This window comes from Ciconia boyciana, chromosome 7 (genome assembly GCF_034638445.1).
Source record: "Ciconia boyciana chromosome 7, ASM3463844v1, whole genome shotgun sequence".
Classification (NCBI taxonomy): domain Eukaryota; kingdom Metazoa; phylum Chordata; class Aves; order Ciconiiformes; family Ciconiidae; genus Ciconia; species Ciconia boyciana.
In genome coordinates this window covers 11,873,517-11,885,944 of record NC_132940.1, presented here as the reverse complement: position 1 = coordinate 11,885,944, position 12,428 = coordinate 11,873,517, and the positions used below count along the sequence as shown (strand labels likewise).

The 12,428-nt window shown below is 60.5% G+C and overlaps 1 long non-coding RNA gene across 1 annotated transcript; it reads right to left on the bottom strand.

Moving 5' to 3' along the window:
* Positions 1-8,441: 8,441 nt before the first annotated feature.
* LOC140654012 (uncharacterized) lies at positions 8,442-11,659 on the bottom strand. Its single transcript, XR_012043319.1, has 3 exons — positions 11,235-11,659; positions 10,535-10,744; positions 8,442-9,793 (listed from the first exon to the last, which is right to left on the bottom strand). It is a non-coding gene; the product is annotated as an uncharacterized lncRNA (long non-coding RNA).
* Between the last annotated feature and the right edge of the window lie 769 nt (positions 11,660-12,428).

The window sequence follows — 12,428 nt, the reverse complement described above, 5'->3', positions numbered from 1 at the left end:
AAGGGACAGGCAGCCCTCCTAAGGGCGGGATATCCCCCTGCGTCCACCCCCCAGGGGCCACACATCTCCCCTACGGCCACCCCAAGGGATGGGCATCCCCCCTTCGAGGGCCTTCAGGTGTCCTCCCCCAAAGGACCAGGTATCCCCCCGATCTCGTTTCCCAAGAACAAACCATCCCCCCCCACAGAGCAGGGAGTCCACCCACCCCCAAATGCCAGTTGCCCTCCCCAGGAGCCAGATATTCCCCCAGGGCCATGATGGGGGGCAGGAAGACACCCCACTCTTTGGGTGTGCCCACAAGTGCTGCCCCAACCCCTGCTATGGGGAGCCGAGCCCAGCGCCCCAGGGCTGGAGGCAGGGGGGCACAGAACCCCCATCCATGGGGCAGGGGGCTGGCAAAAGGGCAAGGGGTAAATGCCACCAATAATTTGTAGGGTAATTGGGATTATTTCTCTGCTCATTTTACACCCTTCTCAGGTCTTTATTGGACAGACCTGGTGCTGCTCCGACCGGGAACGGTGCCCCAAGGAGCTGCTGAGGGCACCCAGGGGGGTCGGTAAACCCACACGGAGCAGCACCCACCCCACGTGCATCCCCATCGCCGCTGCCCACCCTGGTCCCCTGGAGCAATGGAGGTGATGCTCATCCTGGTGTCTCCTTACTGGCCAAAAACGGGGGAAACCCCCATAAATAAACCGAGTTCCTCGGGTGGCTCCTCCGCGCCCCCCGGCCATGGCCCCTGCCAGCCCGACCCACTGCCGCCGAGCTCTCCTGGGCCTTAGCGGCACGTAAAGGGTTTCTCCCTTGTCCGGCGATAGGCCTGTAGCATCTGGCGTGTCCCCAAATACAGAAGGGAAACGGCTATTCAGCACTTCTGCTGCCTGATTGCTATTAACAGCTCCACCATTCCTCTTCCTCAGTGGACCCGCACTACCACCGGGCAGCTGCTGCTTTTTATAAACTTAATTTTAAAAAACTAAGTTGTCCTCCTCTCCGGCACCGCCGGTTCCCCCGGTTCTCCATCCGCTTCCTATCTGTCACCATCTGTTTCCACCTGGGGCTCTCCCGCTGGTACCCTGCAGACAGGGAAACGGCATCAATGTTCTTGGAAAAGTCGTGGGGTGGTCAATGGAGACCCTCTTGGTGTCTGCCAGGGCCTGGGGCTGAGCCGGATTTGCCCCATCCCGGGGCACCAAGGGTTCCCCTGGGACCTGGGCTCCCAGTAACGTAGGACGGGCTTCCCCGACTCCATCCTGGCTTGCCCGTGCCGGCACCGGGCTCCCGTGCCGCATGAGCACCGTGCAGGACTGGCTATGGCCAGATCATCCCCGGCACCCCTGCCTGCTCTGCACCATGCACCCCCTGTCCTGCTGCCCACCCGCTGCCTCTGTGCTCCCCGGGGACTGGCCGCCCCCCCAGAACCCACACGGTCCCCGCAGCAGCTGGCACCACCGTGGCACGGCGGCGTGCGCCCCGAGCAAGAGGATGTGGCGCTCAGCAGACGGGCAGCTTGGGGATCCCAAGCTCTGCGGGGGGGGTGACAACGCCAGCGACAGGGCCGGATCCTGCCCTGCCAACAGGGATTGAAAACCCAACTGGAAAACGCTTATGGGCAGGATGGGGCTCAGCCTGCCCTTGCCCTGACGCCGCAGCAATGGGCTCCCAGACAGCGGGTCTGCTCTGAGCCGGGGGCTTTGGGTCTCCCTGCAGGACCCTTATTTCCCCCTAGAGCCACCCGGGAGGGGACTCGGAGCCCGGTGGGCCACCGGCCTTGGGGGAGCAGGACGGGGAGCAGCGGATCGGCTCGTGCGCGGGGAGACTTCGCTTGCCGCTTCTTGCTGGCCGGCTGTTTTATATCAAGGCGGGAGGGGGGATTTGCTGTTCTAGATGGTATTTTAATGGGCAGGCAGGCAGCTGGAGCCTGGGAGAAGCCTGCTTTACATTGTTTGGGGTTGTAACAAATAAATTCAATTAAAGGCAAATGGCTCCGCGCAGCCCCCACCCTGCGCAGCGTTTCTGTGGCACCGGTGGCTGCGAGAGCTGCGGGTGCGAGGCGGAGGCCCGGGGCCACCCGGGGGCCCTGCCCGCCCTCGCCCCCGCCGCCGGGAGAGGCCGGGGTGAGCCGGCGGGATGTGGCGGGAGCTGGGGAGCCCAGGGCACCGCACCCACCGAGCGCCCGGAGAGGGGACGGCGTGGCCGGGGAGCCCACCCTGTCCCCTGTTCCCGTGCCGCGCGTCCCACCCCGTCGAGCAAAGGGGATGGGAAAATCCCCGCGGGCAGCAGCCACGCCGCAGCGGGCACTCCGTGGGGACGGGCAGCCTGGGACAACGACCTCGGCGGGCGGCAGCATCCTCCGGGCAAGCAGAGGCCGGGCAGGGGCTGGGGCACGGAGCCGGGCTTTGCACGGCCACGACGCAGCCCCAGAGCCCTGCGGCCGGGGGGGGGGGGGAAGCAAAGGGGACTCGGCGGGGACGTGCCAGAGCCTCGGCACGCTGTAAACAGCCGCCGCTGCAGCAGCAACTCCTCTGCCGGGAGCCAGCGCCGGGCGTTTGTTAGTTGGAAACCAGATGGTGCTCTCCCAAGCGCCGGCACAGCCCGCCCGGCCGCGGCCCCGAGCCAGGCGCAGGCTCCCAGGGACCCCGGGGCTGCAGAGCGCCCATCAGGGCGGCCAGAGAGGTGGAGGTGCAGGGAGGGCCCCCCGGATGGATGGGCGGTGTCGGGGTGCCCCCTGCCCCAGCCGGCATCGGGTGTGTCCCAAGGGAAGCCGTGTCCCAGGGGATGCTGTGTCCCAGGGGATGCAGAAGGGAGACAGCATCCACCACAGGGGATTAGAGATGGGGCATTAACATCCCTTAAAACCCCTGCGCATCTCCGTGTGCCGCACTGGGCTTAAGTTTCCCTGCACTTCCCCAACAGCAGGAGGCTGAAGGGGAGGGCGGAGGGAGGCTGGTCCCCAAGTCAGAGTCCACCTGGTCCCCCCAGACAGGGCTGAGATAGCAGGGAAGGGATAAAGCCCCATCTCCGAGGCCAGGGAAGGCCCTGGGGAGGGAGCAGAGGGGTCCCCACCACATCCCACCTGGGGTAATTCTCCATGGGACATGGCACAGGGGATATGGCCAGTGAGCCCCCAGCCCAGCACCACCAGCAGGACCCAGGGGTCTGCCCTCTTCCCCAGCCCCCCGCGGTCCTGGGGGCAGGTGCACCGAGGGGGCATGGACAGACCCATCCCAGCCCCAGGATTTTGGGGGGGCCTGCAGAAAGCAGATAAACAGGGCTGGGGAGGGGCCGGGGGGGAGGACGGCATCCCCGGCAGTCGTGGGGGGGTCCCGTGGTGTTTACAGAGCTTAAAAACTGCCTAAGCCCCGCAAGGCCACGCCGCACAATAGCCTGTGGACGTGGTGACACCGGCCGTCCCCACACCACCTTGGAAGACAGAGGGCCCTGCCACCCACCGCCAGCACCGGGATTAATTATGATAATGTAGTTCTTTCCCCCTTTGTCACCCTAATGAATGGGCCCCTTTAGGATTTTAAGGCCTTTGTTTGGTGCCTCTTTACTGCGGTATTGTAGGATGGGGACTAGCAGGTGGCAGGTCCCCAAACAGCCCCTTTTGTCTCCTTTGGGGGCTGTTTTGTGGTGGGGTTGGGGAGGGGGGTGTGAGGACGCGGGGGGGGGGCTGCAAGGGGGCTCCTGGATGGAGTCGCAGCGCTCGCCCCATCGCTGCGGGGCCGTGGCACCCCACGCCGTGCATCGTGGCATCGGGGACCGCTGGCCCCAGCCGTGCCCTGAGATGCCCACACCCCGGCCCGCTCGGTGGGCAGATGCCAGGAGCCACCGTCTGAGCCCCTGCCTTGATCTTTTACTGCCTGGGCAAATCAATTACCCGGCAGAAAAGTCCCTAAATCCCACCATAAAACCCGTTTAGCAGCCGCCGTGGCGCTCGCCGGGCCCCGGGCAAACCTCGCCCGCTGCCGGCACGAAGCCGGGAGCGATTTGCTATGGAGAGGGTGGGTAATCGCTGCTGGGGAAGGTTGGGGCTGTGGCCGCAGGCACACAGCATCTTCCCACTCCTGGGAGGTGGACGGGGGCTTCCCGGGGGTCCTGGCTGTGCTCAGACCCTCCCAAGACCCCCACAACTCCCAGCCCCTCTGCACCAGCCCGTCCACATCGCCTGGACATGGGAGCAGCTGGGGATGTGCCAGCTCTGGGGACAGCACTGGGGACTGGGGGGATGACAGATGAGGTGGCACAGAGGCACAGGGAGCGGGAACAAGGCAGGGCATGGAGGCACCCGGATGGCGATGCCCTGTGCCGGCATGGGTCCATTGCACCCCATGGCAGGGCCATTGGCCACGCTCAGCAACGAACCCGGTGCCACCACGGCGGTGATGATGGAGCCTTGTTCCCTCCCATGCAGCCACATAGGGGCATCTTTAATACCATGGGGACAATGCCAGCATGGGGACAATGCCAGCACAGGGACGACACCAGCACAGAGACAACACCAGTGCAGGGCTGAGGGACCCAGGAATGCTTAACGTCTCCCTGATTCCAGGCTGGGCTGGGAGATGCCTTCAAGGCATCCAGGAGCACCGGGGACCTGTGTCTGTTCTGCCAGGTGCCAGGCACTGGGGATCCCTCTGCCCCATCGTACCTTCCCCACGGTGCAGGGGACCCTGACTGCCGCATCCCCCCAGCCACGCGGGGCAGAGGGGCTCCACGAGGAGGGGGCAGATCCTGGCTGGGCAGCGCCGGGGGCTGCGAACCGGTGAGCAGTGGGGTGGTAAAATGGTGACAAGTAATTGGTGTCCTGGCCAGTCCTTTCATGCCGATGCCGTTTTATGGGTGAGGAAATTGCTTGTGAGTCAGGAACACAGGAGACAAATTTAGGAAGTGCTCTCTGAATGTGCCGGGGTCAGGCGCCGAGGCCGAGCGCTTGAAACCTGGGTGGCCTCGGCGCTCGCCCCGCGCCCCCCGGCTCCTCAGCATGGGAAAGCAGACCTTTTATCTTATCACTGCTCTTCCGCCGCCCCAGCCTCCCCACGCAGCCCCCTCCCAGCACAGCCGCTTGCTCTGCAGACACAATGGATGGTGGCGGCCAGCCCCATGTCCGCGACCCTCTGGGAGTGCCTGGCACGGGGGGCTGCTCCCACCTGCCTCCACCCACCCACCCGCCTGCCAGGGGGCTCGAGGTCCCCCGCATCGCCCCGTGTCCCCTCACCCCACGGCGCCTTGTTGGCCAGAGGTGCTGGGGGGGGAGGGGACGTGGTGCCCCCCCCTCAGGGACCAGCACTGGCACAACCTGCTGTGGCCCTGGGGCCGCGGCGATGGGGAAACGTTGGTGCGAAAGCGTCCATATGCCGTGGGGCGAGTGGTGCCTGCAGCTGGTCCCCATCCCCCCCGGCGCAGGGGCAGGCAGACCCCCATGCCGTGGCGTTGCACCCCACACCTCCTCCATCCCCACCCTGGCCTTCCCCATGTCCCCTCACACATCCTCCTGCGCACCGGGGAGCAGGTTCTCCCTTTTGTTCGTTTGCTACGGTTTTAATTGGGAGGAAAGGCCGCGGCCCCATTAAAACACGCCCGAATGCAGCCGACTGCTACCTTGAGCATGCAGCCCCCATCCCTGGCCGCCACCGAGCGTGCCGCATCGGGCGGTTTGGATGTATTTTTCTTGATCGCTGGCCAAGCGCTCTCTCCTGCAAAGCAGCATGTTTCTCATTTTCTGTAGGTTTAACTCCAAATTAATTTGTAAGTGATCTAGGTTTCTTGTTCCCCGAAAGATACCTAATAGCAGGGGGGAGCTCCTGCCAACCGAAACGTCTCAGCGGGGTGAAGGAAAAGCAGGAAAAAGAAACCCAGGAACTGTGACCCCTGGTGGGTATTTAACAAGGTGTCAGGGCAAGGGATTTTGGGAGCGGGCTAAGTGGACATGACACCGGCCCCGTGGGTCGGGATGGGGCACGGGGATGCTCCTGCCACGGCGGCGGCTGCTGCTGCCAGGTCCCATCCTGACCCGGCCCCTGGGGGGAGCGGGAGCAGGGAGGGATGCTCGGCATTCCGCTGCCTGCGCTGGCGGGTGCTGTGAGCCCCGGGGTGCGAGGAAAGCGGGGGGAACAGGAGATGCTTGGGGATGGGGTGAGCCATCCCCAGCAGGAGCCGCTGGAGATGCCCTCGCTGGGGGACCGAGGGAGCGTATTCGTGCCCGGCAAGGGCTGCTGAAGCGCCAGCGCCTGCGGGGAGGCAGGGGAGGCCCCACAGGGTGAGGGTCCGCCAGGGCTGGTGGGTGGTGGGAGGGGGCCAGCGAGCCCGCCGGGCGCCCCTGCTGCATGGGAAGCGGGCACGGTTTAATTGGGCGGGCGGCCGCTCGGCGGGGCTGGCTGCTGGCAGGCGGACACAAGCTCTTTTGTCTCCGCTCTCGCTCCCGGCACCGGCTGGGGCTGGCAGGGCCCGGAGCGGTTCAGCCACCGAGAGCCGAGCTCGCCACCGGGGCAAGCAGCCAAACCCACCCTGGCTACTTGGGCTGTCACAGGCCTTCGCTGCACGCGAGGAAGTGCCCAGGTGGCCGGCGAGGCTTCCCGGCTGATTAGGGATTAGGAAACTTGCGGCAATCCCCGGCAAAGAGCCCTGCAGCCCTCCCCGTGCCCCCTTCTTGCCAGGAGAGCTAGCAGGAGCAGGCGAGACTCCTGCCCTCCCCACTGGCCGGGGCTCCCCAGGGCTCCCGGGGGGCTGGCTGCATGGCTGGGGTCCTGGGGCAGCCAAGGGGGTGAAAGCACCTGGGCGTTCGCTCTCCAAGGCAGGATCTGCAAGGAGATGCCAAGGAGGGATCTGCAGCGAGAGCAGCTACTGCTTTCGGATCCTGGCTCCTCTTGCATCCCCCATCTCTCAGCGTCACTCAGATCCCCTCTGCAGCGTGGGGTCACTGGCCAGGGGGCTGTGCATCTCCCCCCTTCCCCAGCACCCTCTGGGCATGGTGGCTCTCCAACTCTTTGGGTGACATCCATGAGGGTGGACAGTGGCAGGGTTGGTGCTGGCTGGGGAAGAAGGGGCTGGCACCCACCATGTGCATCCTTCACCCGCCCGGTCTCCTGGGGACAGCACAGTAAGGAGCCCAGGAGCCTCCTCTCCCAAACCTCCCTCGCCACGGGGGGAACAGGGGCTATGAAGGTTGGCAAGGACATCGCGGTGGGAGCAGGAGCGATCCCCAGGTGATGGAGGACATGGCCTGGCCACCTCCCAGAGGGAACTGTCCTTCCTCGAAGAGCAGCCCCAGCCCCTTGCACGGGGGGAGCAGAGCTGGGGTGGCCGGGTACGTTGAAGCCAGCTGCAGATCAGCGGCAGCCGCGAGCAGCGCGTGGCCAAATCCCTTCTGCCCAGCAGCCCTTTGCAAAAAGGCCCGAGCCGGGGGAGGCACCGCTGTTGCTCAACGACCCTGCGAGGGCCCAGGTCCTGTCTCCTTCCCGGCGCCGCTGGGAATGGCTGGGCAATGCAGCCAAGTGCTGCTGACCCGAAGAACAGGCACCCTCACGGTGGCGAGGGACCTCTCACGGGCGGTGCAGCCCATCCAGGTTTGGCTCCCCAAGTCTCCCAGCCCATGGCCAGGGGATTCCTGGCTTTCCTTGCCCGGGAGCACGGCTGGATGCTTCGGGGGAATCCCGGTGCTGGGGTGAAAATCAGAGGGAAGGGGCTGCAGGGCCATCTCAAATGTGCGCGTCACTGCCACCGGCATTGCCGGTCAGCCGTTCCTCACCGTCCCTTCCAGCTCTGCCAGCACCGGCAGGCGGCTGCGCCCCAGCCCCGGGTGCAGGTGTTCACACCGGAGACCACGGTCCTGGGGGCCAGGGGTCGGTTGCCACCTTCCCTGCCTGGAGCGACCCGCATCCTGCCGTGGGGTTAAACTCCCCAAGGAAAGGAGGGAGGAAGATAGGAAAAACAATCACAAGAATTTGTTTCATGCTGCCTGGATCCCTCCCCACATGCAGCAGTGTTTTTGGACGGCCAATTTATAATCAGCAGTGTGGAATGTTGTAAATTAAATATTTTTAAACAACTTTGCTCTCTCTCTGGTTAAACATTTCAGAGATCGCTCTTTCTTGTCTGTCTCTTGCTGGGTGGTCCCTCCATTCGCCCGTACATCTTCCTCAAACACAATTAACCATTTAGATGTTGCACAAAGGAATAGCTTATGCATACAACACCAGTCGCTTGCTGCTCCGGCGCTGGGGGAGGGAGGCAAATAAGAAGGCAGCTTCTTTTATTTTCTACTAAAAACAAAAACAAGAAAATCCCTTTTTCCTTCCCAAACTATCCCATTTTTCCTTGAATTGTAAAGGCACCGATACAAGCTCATCAGCTGTCTTGGTGCTCAGTCCAACAATCCCCTTGTGTCCCCTCTCCCCTGAAATTCAACATTAGCATTTTAAAAGCCTTAAACATACAAGTTTATTTAGACTTAAGCTCTCCCAAGCTCTTGCTTTCCATATTTATATACACACGTATTTTAACGTATATAAAATGTCTGTCTATAGGGCCTGGAAGGAAGTTCTCGTCTGCCGGCCCGTCTGGGAGGCATAGGCGCGGCTGTGGACCTTGGCTCCCGGGAGATGGAGTGAAAACCGACAGCATCCAGAAATCAGCCGCCCGGCTGAAAGCGAGCGAGCCTCCACGGGCCGGCTGCTGCAGAGATGCTCAGGGGGTTTGCTGGGCGCTGGACCCTGGTGAGGGCACCTCCACGTCCCCGAATTAACCCTGCAGGTTGCCCGCCGAGAAGGGCCCTGTGCCCTTGCGCTCCCCCCATGGCACCAAGGGGGCTGGGACGGGGCACGGTGGGCAGCCTGTAATGCCAACGGACCATCCCCAATTGCCCGCTGCAATCTTCAGTCCTTTAAAACAGGTGACCAAAGGCCACAGGAATGGCCGCGTGTGACAGGATGGCAGCACCGATGGCCAACGCGGTGTCCCAGGACTGGTGGTACCTGGGGAGCAGGTTACACCACGCGCTGTGCAACACGTGGTCATCACAGCGTCGCTGCCGGTGCAGACGCCTCCTCTGCGAGCCCCACCTGGGGCTCGATCTAATCCTGCCCCTAGCAAGACACCAGGCCAGGGACCAGAGCAGCCACTGGCCCTTGCTGTGGACTTGGGCCAGTCTGGAGGCAGCACAGCACCTCCTGAAAATACTGATGTTCCCCAGACCTGCAGGGTTTTATAAGGAAAATTCTGGTCTCCCAGGATGAGAAGGTCCCACCAGCAAGGTCCAAAGGATGGGCAGGGCACGGTGAAAACCACTCTTTCCAGGCTGCCAGAGGAAGGAAAGCAAGGTGCAGAAGCCAGCAAGGAAGCCAGCATGACCAACATGGCTCTCCATGATAAACCTTGGTGACTGGAGGCAGTAAAAGACTGGTGAGTCCTCATGATGCCCAGCTGAAAGAGGTTCAGGAGAGTCCTACTGCTAGGGCTGCACACACTGTGTCAACCCGACAGGTGATGGGGGAGCCAGACCTGCAGACTTGAGGCCATATGACTGCTCAGCCTGGCACTCCTCTCCCCTTCCTGCCCACAAGCTAAAAAACTGTCCCAAAAGCAAGATCAAAGCCTGGTGCAAAGAAGGTTTTGTGTCCCTTTGAACACCACTGGGGTGGGAAGCCCACGGTCCCTGGGAATGGCTGGCTGCTCGCCTCTCCCTCTCATGGCTCCACTCCAAGGCTACCAGGAAGATGGGAACCATCCACTTCGGTTTGACTGCAGAAGGGGTCAGATGAGCTGCTGTGTCCTGAAAGATCACCACAGTCACCTACAAAAGCAAACACGAACGGCTGAGGGAGGAGAGCCACAGCTCTGGGTGTCTGTAACCGCACAACAAATGCTTTTCCCAAATCTGCATCTTGCAAATGGGCTTGGCTGCAAACATCCTGGGAAGGGCCTCGCTGCAGAGCTGCTGCAGGTGGTGCCCACCTCTCACAGGAGCCTGGGCAAGGGGGCAGAGCTTCAGGTGCCCCTGTCACGGTGTGCTGGGGGTGAAGGACCCACAGGAAGAAGTACGGGCCAGGTGTGCACACACACTGCCGCTGGGCTCTGCACCCATGCCAACCTGCTGCCCTGGTCACAGAAAAACCCTTTTAGGAGCTGCTGGCAGGACACTGTCCAGTGAAACCCAGGAGCCAGAGGTGCTGCTGGCTGGGGACCTCACTGAGCATCACGGCAAGCCTCTGCAGAAACGTTGCCTATAAAGCACGGCCTTGGTGCTAACAGCACCGTGATGGGCACGGGCTGTAACGCTCAGCTCCTGGGTGTGACAGAGCAGCAAAGTGAGGAGACTGACTTGCTGAGAGGTGACTGTTCCTCAAAGCTGGTGAGCAGCGCGTACCAGTAACACCTTCCCGAAGGTCTGTATGACCTAGGACCAAACAGTCACGTGCAAAACTTCCTGGGAACAGAACTTCCTTTCCTTGGTCGCCTCCCCGATTTTCTTGAAGACCATAACATTTATCACTTGGTTCGTAAAGTTGCCTGACTCAACCCATCATCTGCTCACCTGATGATGACAGCGGCGTGGAGACCAGGTTAGGTGAGGAAGGGTTAAGCTCCCAGTGCCCGCCTTGGGATTCCTGAAGGCCCTATTATCCCGAATTATTTTTCATAATTACTGCCACACACGTAGACTACATCAAGAGTGAATCTTCACTTTGATAATTTGTGCTGTGAAATCTCACTTTGGGATCTACTTTTATCTCACACCAAACACCTGCAGGTCGTAAAAGGCAAAAAGGAAAAGAAAACGCCTCAAATCCCGGCCAGGTTTTCAAGTGTCAGAGAACACTAAATTATTGCTAAACTCTAACCGACACAGTAAAGAGCCCCCCACCCTCTTCTTAAATTAGCTAAACAAAAGGACTGAGACTTTAACATTTAATTAAAGCACAAGGAGGTAAAGCTGTAGCTGCTAAGTAAGGGGATGTGGACTTTTCAGAAGTTAAGATGTATCCTAAAAACGGAGAGGGAGAAGGCTTTGTGTTTAAGCAAAAGGACCAGGAGTCAAAGTCCCTGCGGACCTCTCTCGGCTTTGCCACAGCCTTCTGGTAAAATGCAAAGCCAGGTAATTACGCTCCACTCTGCTTCTGTTTCTACACACCCAAAATGGATGCCTCGCTCCCTTGCCGCACACAGAGACAAGAACTCTCTTTAATTAACCTTTGTAAAGCCTCTGTGATCCTTGGATGAAAAAGGCTTCGTACCTTAGGAACATGTTTGCGCACATATGCAAGGCAAAACCTCTAGCACAAAGCCGGAGCTGAACTGCAGCGCGTTTCTTCTTTCTGTAGCTTGTCAAAGGCCTTGAAGCTCATCCTTACCCACATTTTCCATTCCAATCTGGACCTTTAGAGGAGGGATTTTGTTTATGAAACTTGGGGAATGTCTGGATTATAATCTCTCTCCTGTCAAATTAGTTAGGAAATGGTAATTTTCCTCGGGGGACACCAGTGCCCATGAAGCACACGTTTAACATTTATCACTTCAGTTAATGAAATATCATCCCAGCCAGTTGCTGTAAGCACTTCTGGATGTCAAACTGCCAGGGCAGATAAATGTCCCATTGAATCCTACTAGATTCTAATAAACAGCTTTTAGGTAGGAACTTGTGTCCAATTTATAAACGTTAAAGAACAGCTTGTGTTTCAATCCCATCCAGGTGCTTTACAACCCTGGCACAACCCCTGACCACAAGGCTGTGCATTTCACATTAGCGCACTCGGCTCATCTCACAGACGTAGGTACGGTCATCCACAGATCATCTAGATGTGGGGAGGGACCTCTTGTCTGGGATTAGGAACAGCGGACCGACAAGTGAAAAAAACATCAAAATAAGGCAGAGAGTACCCACTGCTCATGCCCCACTTCCCCTCTACAGTCCCCCATCCCTCCAGCCCTCTCACATACTTGCTGTTGGGCAGGATTTCAAAGTAACGGACCAAACTCAGCCCTGATGGAAATGGGTGCCAAACTCCTCAACTGTATTACAGAAGAGAAGAGGCGCAGCTTAAACACTTCTGTGCTATGGGGCAGCATCATGAGAGAGAGAGAGGGGGGAGGAGGAGGAGGAGGCTGGCAAAGCTGCCGGGCTGCAAAGAGCAGCCCGCATTACCGCTGTGTTTCACTGCCCACCTGCTGCGTTGATGAGATGCACAAGCAGCATCCCGAGCGGTTTCTCCCAGGCTCGGGGACGGTGGTGCAGGACTGCAGGGATGTGGTTTACATCGCAGGGAGGGCGGCTAAGTCATTCTTTGGAGTGGGCACAGTCTGTGTGGTCCCCGCTCTCCCTTCTGCTGGAAAAGTACAGTGCGTTCGCCGGGCGCGCAGGAACCGATATTACCCGGCACAAACCCGCGTGCATCCCAATGAGGGGGGAGGGGCTGACGGACACACCGCTC